Source organism: Hippopotamus amphibius, chromosome X (assembly GCF_030028045.1).
Source record: "Hippopotamus amphibius kiboko isolate mHipAmp2 chromosome X, mHipAmp2.hap2, whole genome shotgun sequence".
Taxonomy (NCBI): Eukaryota; Metazoa; Chordata; class Mammalia; order Artiodactyla; family Hippopotamidae; genus Hippopotamus; species Hippopotamus amphibius.
The window spans coordinates 128,977,881-128,996,222 of NC_080203.1; the positions used below are offsets into that span (position 1 = coordinate 128,977,881).

The 18,342-nt window shown below is 48.3% G+C and overlaps 1 protein-coding gene across 2 annotated transcripts in view; it reads right to left on the bottom strand.

Annotated features, from left to right (window-relative positions):
* CLCN4 (chloride voltage-gated channel 4) overlaps positions 1 to 11,356 on the bottom strand; it is a 73,225-nt gene extending 61,869 nt beyond the window's left edge. The window contains exon 1 of one of the 2 annotated variants that reach the window (XM_057719111.1): positions 11,313 to 11,356. The gene's annotated coding sequence lies outside the window, so the exon portion shown is untranslated. Of the gene's footprint in view, positions 1 to 938; positions 1,016 to 11,312 lie in introns of those variants that run through there. The other variant, XM_057719112.1, reaches the window with a different exon arrangement.
* Between the last annotated feature and the right edge of the window lie 6,986 nt (positions 11,357 to 18,342).

Sequence of the window (18,342 nt, forward strand, 5' to 3'; positions counted from 1 at the left end):
CTCCTGCCAACGCCACCCATGCTCCCCGCCCTGACAGCGAGCCCAGGGCCTGCCCCGCTTCCGGTACATCTGGAGCACTGGGCAGCCGGCTAAAACTCGGATTCTGATCCAGCACAGCCAGGGTGGGGCCTGAGACTATGCATTTCTCACAACTCCCGGAGAGGCTGCCGCTGCCAGTCTGTGGACCACACTTTGAATACAGAAAAGGGACCAGACTGAAGTCAGAAACCCAGGGAGGGGGGAGGGATGAACTGGGAGATTGGGAGTGACACATACACTATATATAAAATGGGTAACTAACAAGGACCTGCTGTGCAGCACAGGGGACTCTGCTCGTTACTGTGTAATGGCCTGTATGGGCTGACAGATATAAAGACAGATCTCTTCCTCGGAGCAGCCGGCCAGCATCCTGGCTGCCACCCAACCACAGGCATTTGACCCAGAATCTCAGGGGCCCAAAGGAGTGCACTTTGTACCCGTCGCAGCAGGAAGGAGAGGAGCACCCCGAGCTGGCAGTCCCTTCAGCAGCCCAATAAGCCAAACCCTACTTCACGATTCTTATCCAAGTGAAGGTGAGAGGGAAACTGGTTTAAAACTCCCTTTAAACTCTCTCAAGAAATTTCTCTGAAATACATTTTGATTTGTGGCCCAGAACTTCTACTATAGGAAATACTGCTCTACACCAAGATTTAAACTATGAGACTACAATCCCACAGATACAAGAAGCTCAGCGAATCAACACACCCCAAGCACCCAAATACATAGAATAAAAGCACACTAAGGAGGGCATAATGAGACTGTTAAGCCCAGTGAAAAGCAGGATATCTTAAAAGCAGCAAGAAAAAAAAAAAAGCAGCAAGAGAAAAAAGACACCTACGTACAGAGAAAACTCTGCAACTAGACACAGCCACGAGGATGAACCACCTACCACTACTTACGCAGACAAGGATGAAATTCACAAACCCAATGTCAAGGGAAGGCCAGTCACAGGAACGCAAGAGTCCATTAATACAAAGTTCCAAACAAGCAAACCGAATGTGTGGAGTTAATCAGGACAGCAGTTACCCTTGGGCTGAGGAGTGGCCAGAAGGAACGTGGGGGTGGCTTCTGGTGGCTGGTCACATTGTTTCTTGAGCTGGGCACTGGTTACCCAGGTGTGATCACTTTGTGAAAATTCACCAAGCTGTACACTTACACTTTACATACTTTTCTGGACATATATTTCAATAAAAGATTTATTACTCAAGGTAATCCAAAAGACCCATCAACTGGAATTAAACCTCACTGCCTCACTGTACAAAAGCTAGATTTTTTTAGATGGCCTGATGCAACACTCCTCTTAAGTGCCTATGAACTCCTTTCTTTCGCTTTTAAAATACCTATCACATCATCTCTTAGAAAAATTGATCTCCCACTGAAATAATTCAGATCAAAAGTCTGAACCCTCTGACCGAGCAAAGGCACTGGGGTTGGCAAACCCACCATGACATGGGCTCCAAGCTGCATTACAGGCCAGGGCCGTTTCACTGGTGCAGTGAGAAAAGGGGAGATGCTCCCAAAGAAAGTGACACCCCACATCTGCAATGCTGGGCGCTGAAAATGACAGCAGACATCCAAACCCCACTGGCATTTGGGGGCTAGTGGAGACTGAAGTCTCTAGGCGATGAAGATAGACACGAAGTAGACAGTTTCCTGAAATACAGGCAATTGTCCATGTACTTAAAACCAATACATTGAAACTCATCATCAATATGCCCTAACTTACAATCAATAACCTAAACCATGCATGGAGCTCCCCTCCTCCCCAGGTGTATTATCTAGAATGCTACATAACAAACTACCTCGGAACTCAGCAGTTTAAAACAATAAACATATAATCTTACACAGTTTCTATGGGTCAGGGATTCAGGAGCAGTTTGGCTGGGTCTTTCTGGCTCGACGTCTCTCAGGAGGGTGTGGTCAAGCTGTCGCCCAGGGCCTCAGGCATCTGAAGGCAAGTCAGTGCTGGCTGTTGGAGCGAGGCCTCGGTTCCACTCCACCTTGCGCCTCCATGGGACTGCTTGAGCGTCCTCAGGACATGGCAGTCAGCTTCCTCTAGAACAGGCGATCCACAGGAGCGAGGTGGAAGCAGCAGTCTCTTATGACCTAGCCTTGCAAGTCACACGCTGTCCCCTGCTACGTACCCCACTGGTGGCACAGTCAGCCCTGAGGGATTCAGTGTGGGAGAGGCTGCACTCAGGCATGAATACAGGAGGCAGTCATCAGGCCCATCTTGGAGGCTGGTTCCCCCACTAGTCAAAGCTTTTCCCCTCCCCTCCCCATCTGACCTGAAACGCCACCAACTTCAAATTCATTTCAGATGATGGAGTCTCACTTTCAAAATGCAGACACCTTTAGAAGGGTGAGGGGCCACGCCTCATCTGCCCTTCTAGACAATCCTCTAGCTGCAGAAGGGGCGGGGGATTAGACCCAGGGGTGCTGACAATGAGAGGAGCCCCCTAGTGGCCACATGGCAAGAGGCCGAGGGCCACGGGACCAATGAGTGTAAGCACAGAAAGACATGAGAATTAAACTTTGTCAATTTCAAAATGTTACCTGGAGCCAGCAGAGCAGGGAAGCGTCACTTTCACCTCCCCCTCCTGCTTCCCCCTTGGTCCCTGCCCAGCCCCCAGCCCTCACCAGCCCCTTCTGCTCCCACAGGGCTGAGGAGCTGGTGCAGGGCGATTCCTGTGGCACCGCGGCTGCGTGGCTATTTGTCACCTTTTGGAACACAGCCAACTGCACATGGCCTCGGGTGACACAATGCACTCAGTGTTCTCACATCCCCACCCCAGAGGGCAGGGAGAGGGCCATGGAACTCTCCAAGGTCAGGTCGTAGCGCCCAGGGCCAAGGATGGAGAAGTTCCCCAGAACCGCCTCCTCACAATAATAACAACTGTGTACAGGGCTCCCGTCCTAAGCCCTTCATGCGTATCAGTCACCAGGGCTCCTGACGCACCCTGAAATAAATACCGTCACCCTCAGGCCCACATCACAGGGAAGCAAATTGAGGCAGAGGAGAGGTTAAGTCTCGAGCCCAAGTCCCACAGACAGTAAGCCGAGAGCCAGGTTCCTACCGGGGCCCAGAGGGCCCTTCCTCTTGGGTCGTGAGAGGCCTGAAGAGGCATCGTCCCTCCCAGGACCCAAGAGCTACCTGCTTCCACGGAGAGGGCACTGCTCGCAAGCTTCTCCCAAACAGTGCAGAAAGCGCTCAAGTAAAGGCCGCTGGGTTACCCTCCAGGGTGGGCGAAGGTTCGCGTGCCCCAGAAAACACTTCTGAACTGGTTCACCCCGGCTGCCCCGACAAGCCCCACAACCCAGGTGGCTCAAATGGCAGAACCTTCTTGTCTCCCAGTGCGGGAGGCCAGAAGCCTAAGAGCCAGGTGACCACAGGGTTGGTTCCTTGGGGGCTGTGAGGGCAGCATCTGTCCCAGGCCTCTCTCTCCCTGGCTTGTAGATGGCTGTCTTCTCCCCGCGCCCCTGCACACCCTCTTCCCTCTGCGCCTGTCTGTGCAGAAACTTTCTCTTCTTATAAAGACCCCAGTCAGACTGGACTGGGGCTTCCCACATGGCCTCACTTTTTTGGCTGCACTGGGTTTTCTTTGCACGCGGGCTTTCTCTAGTTGTGGCGAGCGGGGGCTACTCTTTGTTGCAGTGCACGGGCTTCTCAGTGTGGCGGCTTCTCTTATTGTGGAGCACAGGCTCAAGGCACGTGGGCTCAGTAGTTGTGGCACGTGGGCTCAGTAGTTGTGGCTCACACACTCTAGAGCGCAGGCTCAGTAGTTGTGGAGCATGGGCTTAGTTGCCCCACGACATGTGGGATCTTCCCGGACCAGCGATGGAACCCATGTCCCCTGCACTGGCAGGCGGATTCTTCACCACTGCACCACCAAGGAAGTCCTTGGCCTCGTTCTAACTTGATTATCTCTATAAAGACCCAATCTCCAAATAAGGTTGCATTCTGAGGCTCTGGGGTTAGGACTTCATCGCATGCACTTGGAGAGACACCATTTCAGCCCAGAACAACTGCTGAAGACGATGCTGGTGAGAAACGCCACCCGTGCCTCTCCCTCTCCTGGGACCTCTGCAGACCATTTTCCTCTGCAACAATCTTTCTGCTTATGTGGGTTACACCCCCTCATGGATGAAAACAATGTCACAGAGACTCACAACTAGCACCTCAGTGAAGGTTAAATGCAGCCTCAGAGCAAGGCCACAGCGGGAACACGACCACGGGGTGGCTTAACCATATTCCAGCGGGGTTACCAAGGTGAGGGCTGACATGTCAGTCAATTCCTGTTTTGGGGAAAAGGGGTGCTGGTGGGAAGCCTGACCCAGCTAAAAGGAAAAATAACGTGTCTGTAATCGTTGTGTTGGCCCCTTTCCTCCCAACCCGACCAGCACCTCCAAGGCTTCCAGTGGACGGAAAAAATAAATTTCACACTGAGCATCACCACCCAGAAGGGAGGCTAAGATCCCAGAAGAGGGGAAGCTCCATCCACCCACAGAGACGTGGTAAAACATGCTGGGCGAGTACCGGGGAAGCAGCAGCCGCCTCAAGAAATGAGTCAGCAGGTCCCCGGCCACCAGGGCAAGGAGCAGACTTCCCGAAGGGACGAACAGAACCCGGTGTCTCCAGTCAAACCCCACCCCAGCCCCGCATCGGCGCTGCTGCTGCTCCTGGGAGCGGCTGGCAGCACCCTCGGGGAGGCCGAGGGCCCGGCCCAGCCGTGCAGGGCTCTCCCTGCACGGGACCCCAGGAGGGGCGACAGTCACTCCCAACGGGCAAGGCTCCAGTCTCAAACTTCCGTCAGTTCAACAGATGCCTGGCTCCCCGCTCTCAGGACCCGCACAAGGACCCACATGGGAGGGCTTGGCGACAGTGGACCGAGCTGGCTCAAGGGGCCGTGAGAAAGCTCAAGCCACTTCATCCACAACAGGAGGCCAGAAGGGGATCCTTTCCAGTGTCACATGTGGAACACAAGAGCTGTCGCCTCTGCTGTCCCTGCAAACCACCGCCCATCACCGGTGACACTGTCCTGAGAAGTGCTGCAGGTGGCCTCCACCTCGAGACGCTGTAATCACAGTCACAGTGGGACCTTACCGCAGGCGCTCCTTTGGTAACCAAGGCCTGCCTGGTGCCGACCACATCGTGGCTGCTAAGTTAGTCAAGGGCACGGTCCTCTCAGCTCCAGCTCACCTGGCCACCCAAGTCACCGCTCATGTAGCCACCGTCCCAGCCTCCTAGCTGGCCACCCTGCTTCCTCTCTTGCCCACCTCTGACTGTTGTTCTCCTTACAGTAGGCCAGAGCCATCCTTTCAAACACAAGTCCCGACTCCCACCCAAAAGCACCTGGTGGCTTTTGCCATCACACTTGGAGCCACCCAGGGTTGGTGCCACTCCTGCCAAGTCCCCGCACCATCTGCCCAGCTACCCCTCCCAGCACCTCTCACACTACACCTCTCTGGGTGGGTCTTCTCTGGACACGCCCACCTCCTTGTTGCCTCACCTCAGGGCCTTTGCACTGGCTGTCCCCTCAGCCCTGAGCTCTCTGCCCTCTCTATGTTCATGTGGCTCCCCCTCAGCCCCTGGTCACATGTGAGCCCTCAGAGGGCCTCCGAGGCCGCCCTGTCTAACCAGAACTCTGAATCCACTGCCGCCCACCCTCTGCCTCCTGCTATATTGTGCGACAGCAAAACCTCCAAATACAGTTCTTTTCTCTTTTCTCAACCTGAATGTTACTTCCACCAAGGCACGAAACTTGTCCATTTGGTTCCACAGTAAAGCCCAGTGCCTAGACTGACAGGTCTCAACCAGGGGCGATTTTGCCCCCCAGGGAACATTTGATAATGTCTGGAGTTCAGCTGTCACAAGTGGGGAGCGGGGCAGCAGTTGCGACCCACATCAAGTGGGCAGAGGTCAGGACTGTTGCTGAACATCCTACCATGACAGGACAGACCACCACAGACAGTCGCCCAGCCCAAAAGCCCAGAGTGTCCAGGGTGACACAGAGCAGGGACCCAACAGATACTGGCTGAACAAAGAAGTCAATGAGGGGGTGAATGAATGAATATCAAGGCCCACGTGGCATGGAAACGCGTCTGCAGTGCTCAGGATATTGGTGGTCTTTCCTCAGGGTACTAACACCTCATTTAATTTTTCACCCAATGAGTATTTAACGAGCACTTACTCTGCCACAGGCTATGTGCTGGGTTTCCAGTGGTGAACAAAGCACACACAGTTCCTGTCCTCACAGAGCCTACAGTACAAAAAAGAACATTCTGTACAAGGCACCTGGGGACCTGGGCGATTCCCCAACTCTGTGGCTATTGGTCACGTGACCTTGGGCAAGTCACCTGACTTCTTGGGACATCTCTTGGTCATATGTAAAATATAAGAGTTGCTTTGATTTTGAAGCTAACTAGCTTCCAACATCTAAATTCTACGCATTTAATTAATCCCAGAGGTCTTTTCCTCTTTGGCATTTTTACATTAGCATAATACCATAAGCATAGATTACAAAAGCTTGAGGAATCCACACGCCCATCAAGAGGGGACTGGTTAAGTAAACTCCCACACCGTCCACCACCGTCCACACTGTGGAACATGCTGTGAGCGAGCTGATGTAAAACTGCCTCCAAACAACAGGAGTCAGGGAAATGAGGTATGTCAAGTCTATTACTCTCTCTACAAGTACCTTCACAAGAAAATGGAATGAATGAAAGAATCACTGCTATGTGAAACAACATGGCTGAATCTCACAATCAAGCCCAGTGACAAAGCCAGACATAAGAGTGTACAGATTGCAGGACTCCAGGTATATGAAGTTGAAGAACAGACAAAAGTAAACTGTGCTGACAGAAATCAGCATGGTGGTTGCCTCTGGCCAGAGGATTTGGCTAAAGGAGGGCAAATGAGGCCCTCTGGGAGTACGGAGAATGTTCTCTTCAGTTGGTCAAAACCAACCGAATTAAGATCCACACACTTCACTCCATGTAAATTACATCCCTATGAAGAAAAAAAGAAGGAAAATGCTATATACATTCTATAGATGGGTTATTTGCACAGATATTTTCTGAAACAATATGTAAGGCAGTTATCAGTGGTTGCCTTTGGAAGTGGGATGGGGACCGCGAATGGGAAAGAGACTTTGTTTTCTTTTCATAACCTTGATCCTGCTTGAAATCCTCACAACAAGCATGTATTACTATTTCAATGAAAAACAAGTTATTCAAAATATACTTATCACTCTCTAGAAAGGAAACCACCCCTGCCCTTAGAAAGGAAAACTTATCACTGGCCAGCTCCTGAAATATAGCCAAGTAAGGGCTTGATAATAAGGCCTTTCCCGCAGCCCACATGCCACCCTCCTCACCACTAACTAACCCCCCTGGGACTGGTTTGGAAGGGCGGAGGGCTAATGGGTAAGCTGGGAACCACAGGGCCAGCAGATCTCAGCTGGGGCCTCAGGTTCACGCGGTCAAGGGCACCTGGAGCTCAGGTTAAAAATGCTCCCCATGGGCTTCACCCCCAGAGCTCAATCAGAATCCCTCATATGTCCAAGAGGCTACATTTCTTTTCTATCTTCTAACTTTTTCTTGTGCACATTTTCAAATACACAGCACATTATGGAGAAGAATCCAATGAACACCACCAATCAGATTCAACCAGTGTTTCTATTTGACTGTATCTGCCTCTTCTCACTCTCTCTCCATTCAATTCAACCACTTAGAAGTAAATTACTGCAGTTCTCAAAGTGCGGTCTGGGGACACCCCGAGGTCCCCAAAACCTTTTAAGGGGGTCCATGCTGTCAAAAATATTTTTATAATAATTGTAAACTGTCATTTGCCTTTTTCCGTTCTCATTCCCTCATGAGTGTACAGTGGAATTTTCCAGAGGATACATAACATGTGATACTGCAACAGACTGAATGCAGAAGCAGGTTTGAGAATTCATGTCTTCTATTCAGCTATCCATTAAAAAAAATCTCCAAAAATGTTAAAAAAAAAAACTTCAAAAGTAACTTATTGCTCTCATGACACTTCACCCCTAAATACTTCAGCATGCATCACCAAAAGATAAGGCTCCTCTACATACACACTTAGTTATCTACTGCTGTGTAACAAATTACCCAAAAACATGGCAGCAGGAAACAACCATGTCTCATCTCACTGCTTCTGTGTCAGAAATCAGGAGTGGCTAAGCTGGGTACCTACCACAGCACAAGAGTATCACATCTAATCAAATTTACAGTAGTTTCCTTGTATCACCTAGAAGCCAGTCACATAAAAATAACCCAGGTTTCCCCAATGCCTATAACTGATGTTTGTTCAGGCCAGGATCCAATCAAGGGCACAAGCTCTATTTGGTTACTGTCACAGACTGAATGTATCCCCCAGAATTCATATATTGAAATCCTAATCCACAATGTGATGGTATTAGGAGGTGAGGCCTTTGGGAAGTGATTAGGTCATGAAGGCGAAGCCCTCACGATGGGACTAGTGCCCGTATAAGGAGAGGCTGGAGAGCTAGCTTGCTCTCTTCCCACCATGTGAGGACACAAGCAGAAGGCAGCCCTCACCAGAACCCAGCTCTGCTGGCGCCCTCATCTCACACTTCCAGCCTCTGCAACTGTGAGGAATCTGTGTCTGCCGCTGCTGAGCCTCCAGTCTGTGGTGCTCCCAGGACAGTGATTCCATCTCTTAAGTCTCATTTGATGGAGAATCCTCCTCCTTTTTCATTTTCTTTCACGGGATACTGACTGGGCGCAGAGACAGTGCCTGATGGCCCACCGAGGGTGCCGAGCCATCCTGGGGATGAGCTGCCTGGCCGGCTGTGGGTGCCACCTGTAAAGAAAATGACTGGAAGTGGACAAAGGAGGCTGCCTGTGCCCTGGCCTCTGCACAATGGCTCTTGCTCGCTAAAGACCAACCCTCCCCTAGGAGAGCACTTTTTATGGGGGCAGAAAGAGGCAGAGCCAGCAGAGGGCAACGGTACTGGGGGAAGGGCACACCGCAGTCCCAGGCCCGTGGGGGGAAAAGGATAATTTTCCTGATCATTCTAAGTTCATGACCCACACCTTGCGATGCTACTGCCTTCACTGCTTCCCGTCTCCTGGGAGTTTCCCAGCTTGCTGACCTTACCTCCATCTGGTCCCCCCAAAAGCCAAAGAAGCAGGACCAGCAAATACAGTAGCCCCACTTACATTCTCATCAACAGCTCCAAGAGGCAAAGTGATGCAGCAGAACTTCTCTCCGAAGTGTCACAGCCAGACCTTTAGCGGCCAGTCCTGCACTGAAGCTTAAGGCACATGACCATGACCACCACGAAGGGCACCCGCACTCCCATTATCTCATTCCCTCCACGACACCTCTGCACGGGTCCTGCTATTCCCACTTTTGTAGATAAGGACTCGGACTCTGGGCTACCCCAGTTCCAAACACGCTGATCTAGCGCTTGCGTTTTTTTCCTCTCTCCTTGACACTCTGCCAAGCTAGCTTCCCAGCTACAACTGGCACACAAACAGGCCTCCCCTTTTTGACAGAAGCTATTTCTAGAACCTCACAGCATAAAAAAGTCTTCGCATTGTGTTTCCCAATATATACAACACCATGAACGGGAATTCAATCTCCGACCAAGGACTCAGCATGAAACAAGTCATAGGAAAATGAATTCTAGAATACCACAGCCAGGAGAACATTTCAAGATCATCCAAATCAGTGGTTCTCAACCAGGGGCAATGGAGCCCCACGAGGGGACAGGTGGCAGGGTCTGGAGACATTTTTCGTTGTCAAAACTTGGGGGGGGGCATGCTACTGGCATCTTGTGGGTAGAGACCAGGGATGCAGGCTAAACATCCTTCAGTGCACAGGACGGCCCCCACAACAGATCTATCCAGCCCCGAATGTCAACAGTGCCGAAGCTGAGAAACCCTGATATAAATTCCTCAGTTACTCTGAGGACAAGAAAACTGAGCCCCAAAGACACAAACTGACTTGTCCCAGGTTCCACAGTCCCAAAGCCAGACGTGGAATCAGGTCTCTACTCCATCCATCATCCGCTCTGTCTAGGGTTGGGCTGGGGGAGAAGGGAGGGTGGGGGCTGAGGATCTTAACTCTAAGAGCCAACCTGAACCAAATGAAGAAAATGGCAGTAAACTAGCAACTGAATTACTGCAGCAACACATCAGGCTGTCCAAACGCTGAAAGAAATGGCTTCTTTAATTATCAACTAAAGTGGCATTGCTTTACAGGTCCTCCAACAGTTGCTGGATGGGTCAAATGATACACGGGGGTGAGTTCCAATACAATTCAGTGACACCATGGCTTCCAGGGGGGTCACGTTTTACAGGAAAGAATGCCACATTCTCCTCCTAAGGGTACCCACACAAGTCTCGGCCTCCGGTCCAGAGAAAGGAATGTAAACACAGGTGGGAACTCTCTAAAGAGTCCATTAAAATCCCACCGCCTGTCCTGCTAAAACTGAAGTCACCTGATCCCCCTCCATCTGCCGCTGCGTCATCAAGCCTCTCCTTTCAGCAAGCGAATTACTTAACAAGGGAATTAAAAAGAACACTGGAAATTCATGGGTTTTGGCGTTCATCTCCAGTTCCACCCCCTTCTAAAGAGCGTTTTATTCTTAACAGATGTAGCTGGTTTGCGTTCTCTTACAGCCGCATTGGAAGCTTTATTTTATTTTATTGGATACTGTTATTTTTTAATCTATTTAAAACACCTGGAGGAAACAAACACATTTCTGACATATCCCCTTTAAATGCCGGAACCTTGCAAAACAAAGCAAAACAATTCAGACGGCACATCTAGCTCTTCAATTGCTAACCAACTTTCCATTCCATTTCAAGCAAGGCAGCTTGGCTTTGAAAGAAATCAGGCTAAATACTGAGAACCAAACCCTGTGAGGAGAATTAGTAAATGTGCCGTTATTTAAGAAGCACAACGGCAGTCGGTAAATAGCAGTTATCTTTGACAAGCACCCTGTCTCCTTACAATGCACGTATTGTGCTCATTCCTGATTTTTTTCCCCCTCCTGTGCAAGAGGCCCGGGTCTTTCCGTCTGGCCCCTGCTCACTTTCCCAGGGTGGGCATGCCAAGACCCAAGTCACGCGTGAGCCTGCAACAGCCGCCCTCTCCGCCCCCGCCCCCGCGCCCCCCTGCCGCCTGGTGCCTGCAGCAGCTGCAACAGGCAGAAACCCCACTTTCAGTTCCTGGGGCGCCGACAGGCTGCAGGGGCTCCGCCTGCAGAGTCCCTTACCTGCAGTGCCGCGTGGCGCAGGCCGGTCGCCCACCTGCACCGCATCCTAGAGCATCCTTTCTTCAGCGCGACGGCTGCGAGCGCACTGACGTCACCGGGAGGCGGGCCCCACGCCGCCACGTGACGCCCTCGGGGCGAGATGGGGAGGGTGGGAAGACCCTGGAAGTCCCTGGAGGTGACCCTGGAGGTGAGGAGCAAGTGGCTGGGAAGCTGCGCTCTGGCCTCTTTTCAGGGCGGATTGTTTGACGTAGGCAGCTGGCCTAGCCTTCCACGAACTGTGGGAAACAAAGAGCACCCAGAAGGAGAGACCCAAATGATTCCAGGCTCCACGCAGGTAATAGGATTTCAATAAGGGGATTAGTAATGAAAGGAAATAATTTAGTCTTTTATTTGTAAAAGTCTTCATCAAATGCAGTGGAGAACTAAATAAATCTATTTTGTGCAAATGAAGGTAACAGTTAAAATACAGAGAGCATATACATATTTTGCATAGAGGGTCCATGTTTCAAATCGTATATCAAATACATTAATCTGAACCATATTCATTGTGGAATATGCTACTACTTGCACTGAAGAATAATGCTTTTAATTACTCTCAATAGCTGCATTCCAACATTAACGTGTTTTTGCTAAAGAAAAAAAATAGCGACACCATATATTTGTACTTCTTAAATGAACATTTGATTTTAAATAAATAAAGCGCTATTGCATGAGCACCGTTGTCCTTGTGTCTGTTTTCTTAAATCTTCTGGCAAATAATTTGATCTCTCAGACATGAAAGTTAATTCACAATAATTCATTATTTCACGTTTTCTAAGTTTTATCACATTTTGCAGAAATGAGTCATCTTACTATTACAGAAAATATGTACAATGTCAATATTTCTCATTCACAAGTGAAAGAGCCTTGCATAGAAAGACAAATTTCCAACTGTGATCATTTCGTACTTTTGAAATGGCATATTTCAAACTTAAACTGTGAAGATATCAACTTTCTTGCCAAACCACACAAACGTTTTTGAAATGTGAAAGGGCAAAAGCAGGAACTGTTGTTATTTGTATTCCAGTTTCATACAGATTAGTTTCCTTTCGTTTGAGTTTAAATTGCAATTTTAACATTCCCTTCGTTGGCGCCCCTGAAAGAGATGTGAAATAGATTGTTTCACAAGCAGGCCAGGGTTACTTACTTGCGATTTATTGCGGCAGCTTTCATGTCCTTCTATATTTAACCCCGGGCCCTTTTACCACCATTCCCTCCAGATGAACCAAATTTCTGTTCAGGAGGTCAATCTCTAATTTGGGGCTAAATAATGGCCCTTGTCTCTCACAACAATTATTTTCAACTCGATTTTAAAAATCAACAAAGTAGCTGTACGGTATTCTAGGTCCCTCCTCTCATTTGTTTTTCTGAATGATGAGGAACTTACCTTTTGCTTTCAGATTCCTGAGATACAAAATTTAAAAGCTACCGAAATCCACTGTTCCAGTGGGTTGAGGGTCTGATAGAGACAGAAACTGACAAATTCATTTTCCTGCCAGAGGCAAATGTCGATTTCAGCCTCAGGCGCCTCGGGCGAGCCCCACCCCCACCCCCACCCCCCACTACCCCCAGCCAAGAGCCAGGCTGGGAGCGTCACGTGCTCCGCCCAGCCACTCAGCCCTGCCCGGCCGGCTCGGTCACCTCGGCTCTGGAGGCCGGCCCTAACGAGGCTCGTGCAGTCGGTGCCTTCGAGTCCGGAGAGAACCCAGCGACCCCGACACAGGACGCGCTGCCCGCTGGGGTGGGGCTGCCGGGACTAGAGTGATGGGAATTATAAGAGTCAATGGGGGGGGGGTGGGACGTGGGGTGATCTATAAAACTCCCTCGAGGCCTGAAATGACTTGCTCTGTGTTCCGGCTTGGCGGAAATGACTAAAGTAAAGGCACCTTCCTCGTCGTGGGGTGATTTTTTTTTCCAGTAGATTAGTTTCACCTTCTCTTCTCCAGGTGATCGTTCAAGTGTAAAAAACGTTACAGCAAACAGGCAATTCAAGAAAAGCCTAAAACTGGGGCGCGCAATTTTCAACAGAATGAGATCACTTCGGACATCCTCCACCCCCACCTATGAAATTATTCTTTTGGCAAGGACTTTAAAAAAAAAATACCACCCATAAGAATGTAAATTGAACAATCTTCCTAGCGGTCTGTTTAGCAATTCCTACCAAAAAACCTTGCAAAAATGCGCAGTTTGAAACATACAATGGGCCCGACAGCTATTGCTATCATTTGCTCCAGGAACTTGCCACATTAGGAAAAAAGGAAGGGACTGGAAAAAATCGTGAAAGGAAGAAATGCTGCAATATTATTTATGACCTCAAAGCACCAGAAGCAAGTAAACTGGCCAAAAACAGAGGATGGGTTAAGTTATAAGACATGGGTACAACAGAAGAATGAAAACGGATATAGTAGTAGATACTTTTCCACATGGAAAGATATTCACGGGGTGTTAAATGAAAAAAGAAAGCAAGCTCCAAAGCATTATGTGCTGAATGATCCAACGAATGTATGTAGGTGTTGAACGGAAGCAGAATATGCCACCCCAAAATATACCACTTGGCATATTGATTATTTTGAATTAAAGTTACTTAAGAAACAGCCTATGCAAAAAAGACACGCTGACCTTCCTTGGTCACCCCCAAAGCATGTGAAGGTGGATAGCCGGAGACAGGGAATTCACCACCTGGAAAGCTGTATAAACAAACCTTATTGCTTCACTAATTTGCTAGTCCAAGCCCAAACCCCTTTGTTTGTCCAATTCATCGCAAACTTACTCTTTCCTTGTCTAGAAGGTATAAAAGCTGCCTGCTTTGGTGACTTCTTGGAGTCTCAGAATTCTATGGGCTCCCGTACGGTAGGAAATTAAATTCATTTCTCTCCTGTTAATCCATTTTATGTCAATTTAATTATTAGACCAGTCAAAAAACCTAGAAGGGAAGAGTTTCCTGCCCCTATAGTTTAATATATTTATATCTACGCAAATACCTTTATATATGAACAGAGAAAACAACTGGGAAGCAAATTCACTAAAGTATCAACCTTAGTATTTCACTCAGTGAGATTAAGGGTATTTCTAATTTTCTTCTTCTTAGCTTAGCTGCGTTTCCCAGTTTTTCTATGATCAACATGCATTGCTTTTGTAACAAGAAATAGCTATTGCTTGTTTTTGTTGTTTTTTTTTTAAAGCACCATGGGGGGGGAAGCACCATAGGAGACATGATCATGGAATATGTATATTTTGCTACTTTTTAATGCAGATTTCATTACTTGAAGATTCTCAAATCTTAACCTCAAAGCCGAGAGAACAATTCCTAGTCACCCTACGTTATCCTGCTCATAAAATTCTTTAGGAAAGAAGATGGCAGCTCAGAACTGGTGCTACCGTTTTTCATCTGTAGGTCCAGCCTAATTTCTCTTCCATTTAAATTCACTTATTCTGCTTTGTGTGAAGACTGAAAGTTAGCTGTTACGATCCTTCCTGAAAAGATTCATTAAACACTGTGTAATAACCTTTGAGCGTTCATTTCTCCATACCTGTGCCTTCTATTTTCTTCACAGATTTCTACTTGTTAATCCCTCTAACTCTTACATTTTTTTCCTCTTATCTGCTGCTGGGACATTTGACAATGTCTGGGGGCATTTTTGGCTGCCACAACCTGGGGCGGGGGGAGGGGTGCCCCTGGCATCTGGTGGGTGGAGGCCAGGGTTGCTGCTCACCATCCTGCAGTGCCCAGGGCAGCCTTGCAACAGAGAATGTTCGGGCCCAGAGTATCACTAGTGCCAAAGCAGAGAAACTCCGCTTATATAGTTTGATGCACCCCAATCTTCCATTTCCCAGCCTTCTTTTTTTTTTTTTTTTTTTTGGCCGAGCTGTGCAGCATGAGGGATCTTAGTTTCTTGACCAGGGATCGAACCCAGGCCCCCTGCAGTGGAAGCTCGGAGTCTTAACCTCTGGACCGCCAGGGAAGCCCCTTCCCAGTGATTTTTAAGAGTTCACCGTTGTATAACATGCTGGAAGCTCTGCTTCATTATAATCCCTTAAATGTGGTACTGCTGGCTTGTGGGAAGTATAATTGCCTGTATATTCATAGTCTATTTCAGAATCGATGCACAGGAAGCTGTGAAGGATGGTTATCTCTGGGGAGGGAAACCCAGTGGCTGGGACACAGAGAGGGAAGGGAAGTTTTCATAGACATGGAAACACACTACATGGTTAAAAAAAACACCACCACAACTGTCTCTGGGATACAGTGTTACACCAGAACCAATATTGTCTCCAAATGTTCTCAGACACCATCCTGAAGTATTACATAACAACCCTATTACAGTATAGTCTGTGCTATTTGCCAAGCTTCTGCAAGCCTCGATTTTTCCCTTCTGGAAAGTGGAGAGCAGTAGCGGTCGTAATAGTATCCACCAGCTGGGGGCGTTTTGAGGCTTCAGTGAGGATCTAGAAAGAGTAGGGGGCGTTTTGAGGCTTCAGTGAGGGATCTGGAAAGAGTAAGCAGCGCCTTGCAGAGCCTTACCGGAGCCTGAGACACAAGGAAAAATGCGTCCTCCTATATGTGCTTATCAACATATCCTCGTATATTTTGAGCCGAGTGGAAAAAGTTTTATAAAGACTCACAATCACACACACACCTATATATAAAGCCCCACGTGGCCCAGTTCATTTGCACACCATTATCAACTCACATAAAACCACCCACGGGGCCGAGCAGGGCATGTTGGAAATTATTATTTCCCTTGCACAGTAATGCAGGGTCATCGAATGAACAACAATCTGTATTTATTGGAAAACGTGACATTCTGCTCATTATAAATTTTGGCATTAATTTTGGTTTTCATGCATAATATATAATCTTGATTATAGAATTTTTGGTGCTCACTTAAGTGTTACACCCAAGGCGAGTGCCTTCCTCACTTCCTCCAAAGTCCAGACCTGAGCATCTGGTAAATTGGACTGTAAGTAGTGTGTCTGATAAAACCTGGAGGTGAGGACCCTATTTGATATGTCTTTATGTCTTTAGCTCACGTGTATCTGAACACATGGTCCAAATGAGCGAATGAATGGGATCCCTTGCACCTAGTGTGGAGCTCTGCACATGGCCAACTCACAAAAGATTTGGGGAATAAGTGAAAGAGGTAGACCATAAGAAGATGCCATTCAGCCATCCCCAGGCACTCGGAGCTGTGGTTACAGACCACGATGGACACCTGAAAGCTGCAAACGTGGACCACATTACCCTGTTTGTTTGTGGTGACAAACAGCTTTGAAAGCCCTCTGTACTTCTGCAGCAGAGTTGTTGTCAAGGATGTTGTCATTCTAGGAAGGCCGCGGGAAGATCCTGTGTAGCACTGAGGGCTAAGCGAATCCTTGCTTCCCCTGAGAGCCTGTTATGCTGTTTTCCTCTCTGAAAAGAACTGTTAGCTGACAGCATTTCTTTTTTCTCTTTGGGTGCCAGGAAACTCAGATCGTGCCAAGGCAATTCAGGAGGCTTGTCTCCTCAAATTGGCATAAGCACAGTGGTATGCTTGTCAAGGTTCAACAACCCAGCTCTCCAAGGGCGGGGATGGGTCAGGGTGGGTGGGGATGGGGGTGGGTGAAAGCCTTGATCTGTAGTGTTTGCATATTAACCATGGTGTAAATTCTCCCACCGTAGCTGGCTTCAAACTACTGAGCCTGTAGGTGGAAAGTGACATTATATCGTCACGGTACCCTGGCAGGCGAAGTAAATTTTCTTCTTACACCTGGACAAGGGGCAGCTTTTCTTACCCAGGACCTGGCCTTTGAGAAAAGCCGTTCCTTGTCCAGGTGCTTCGGATTGGAAATATGACTTTTGTAAAACTGCACTGCTTCAATATGGTAGCCACTAGCCACAAGCTGCGATTCATGTTTAAGTTAATTTAAATTAATAAAATTTACAATTCAGTTTCTTAGTCACACTAGCCGCATGTCAAGTGCCTGATCGCCACATGTGGCTAGTGGCTACTATATTTTAGTGCAGATGTAAAACAATTCCATCATTGCAGATAGTTCTCTTGGGCAGTGGTGTGAAGCGTTTCTTTTAAACTAATTCTGTTGCAATAAAACAATTTGTGTTTATTACCCAGGGGATTCGGCCTGTAATTGCAGAGTAGGAAAAGCAATCTGGCCACAGTGTCTGTTGGTGGGAAAGACGGAAAAGCACAGATTCCAGAAGGCTGTGTGCCTCTGGCCACAAGTCCCAGGCAAGATGTTTCCAAATGCCAAAAAACATGCAGCCTCTGCCTTTGGGTATAACCAGGGGCCTGCAAATCTTGTTCCAAAATGAGAGGGGTGTGTCTGATCACTTGTTTCAAAGCAAAAATTAAGATGCATGACAAGAAAATATTGTCTATCTACTTAAAATCCTAAAAACAATGACCAACCCAGCAGTAATGAGTACCCCAGGCACTGAGAAATCAAGTCTCCCTGGAGAAATGACCATTTCCAGGTCAGAAACATCTGGTCGTGCAGGGTAGTGTTACCAAACCAAAGTTGGTCCCCTCGCCCATTGAACAGGAAAGCACATCTACTGACACCAGGTTGTGCTGAAGGAAAGCGCAGCATTTGTTGCAAGGCCAAGCAAGAATGGGCGGCTCAGCTCAAAAGATCCAAACTCCCCAGTGGCTTTCAGGGAAGAGTTTTTAAAGACAGTGTGACAGAGAGGGTGACAGGGTGTATGATCAGCTCGTGCACAATTCTCTCATTGGTTGATGGGGAGGTAACAGGGTGATGTTTCAGGAATCTCAATCATCAACCTTCTGGTTGCAGCTGGTTTCAGGTCTACGTGCTGGTGGGCAGCACGCAGTTAAGGTCTTCCGCCTGGTGGGGGTTTTAATGTTTCCAAAACACCAGAAAGACATGGCCCAGCGTATCATCTCCAGCCCCTGAGGAGGAACCAAAGGGCCTTGACTTTGTTTTATGGTTAAACTATTATCAGTCTTGCTTGAATATTTTCTTTTGTTTCTGT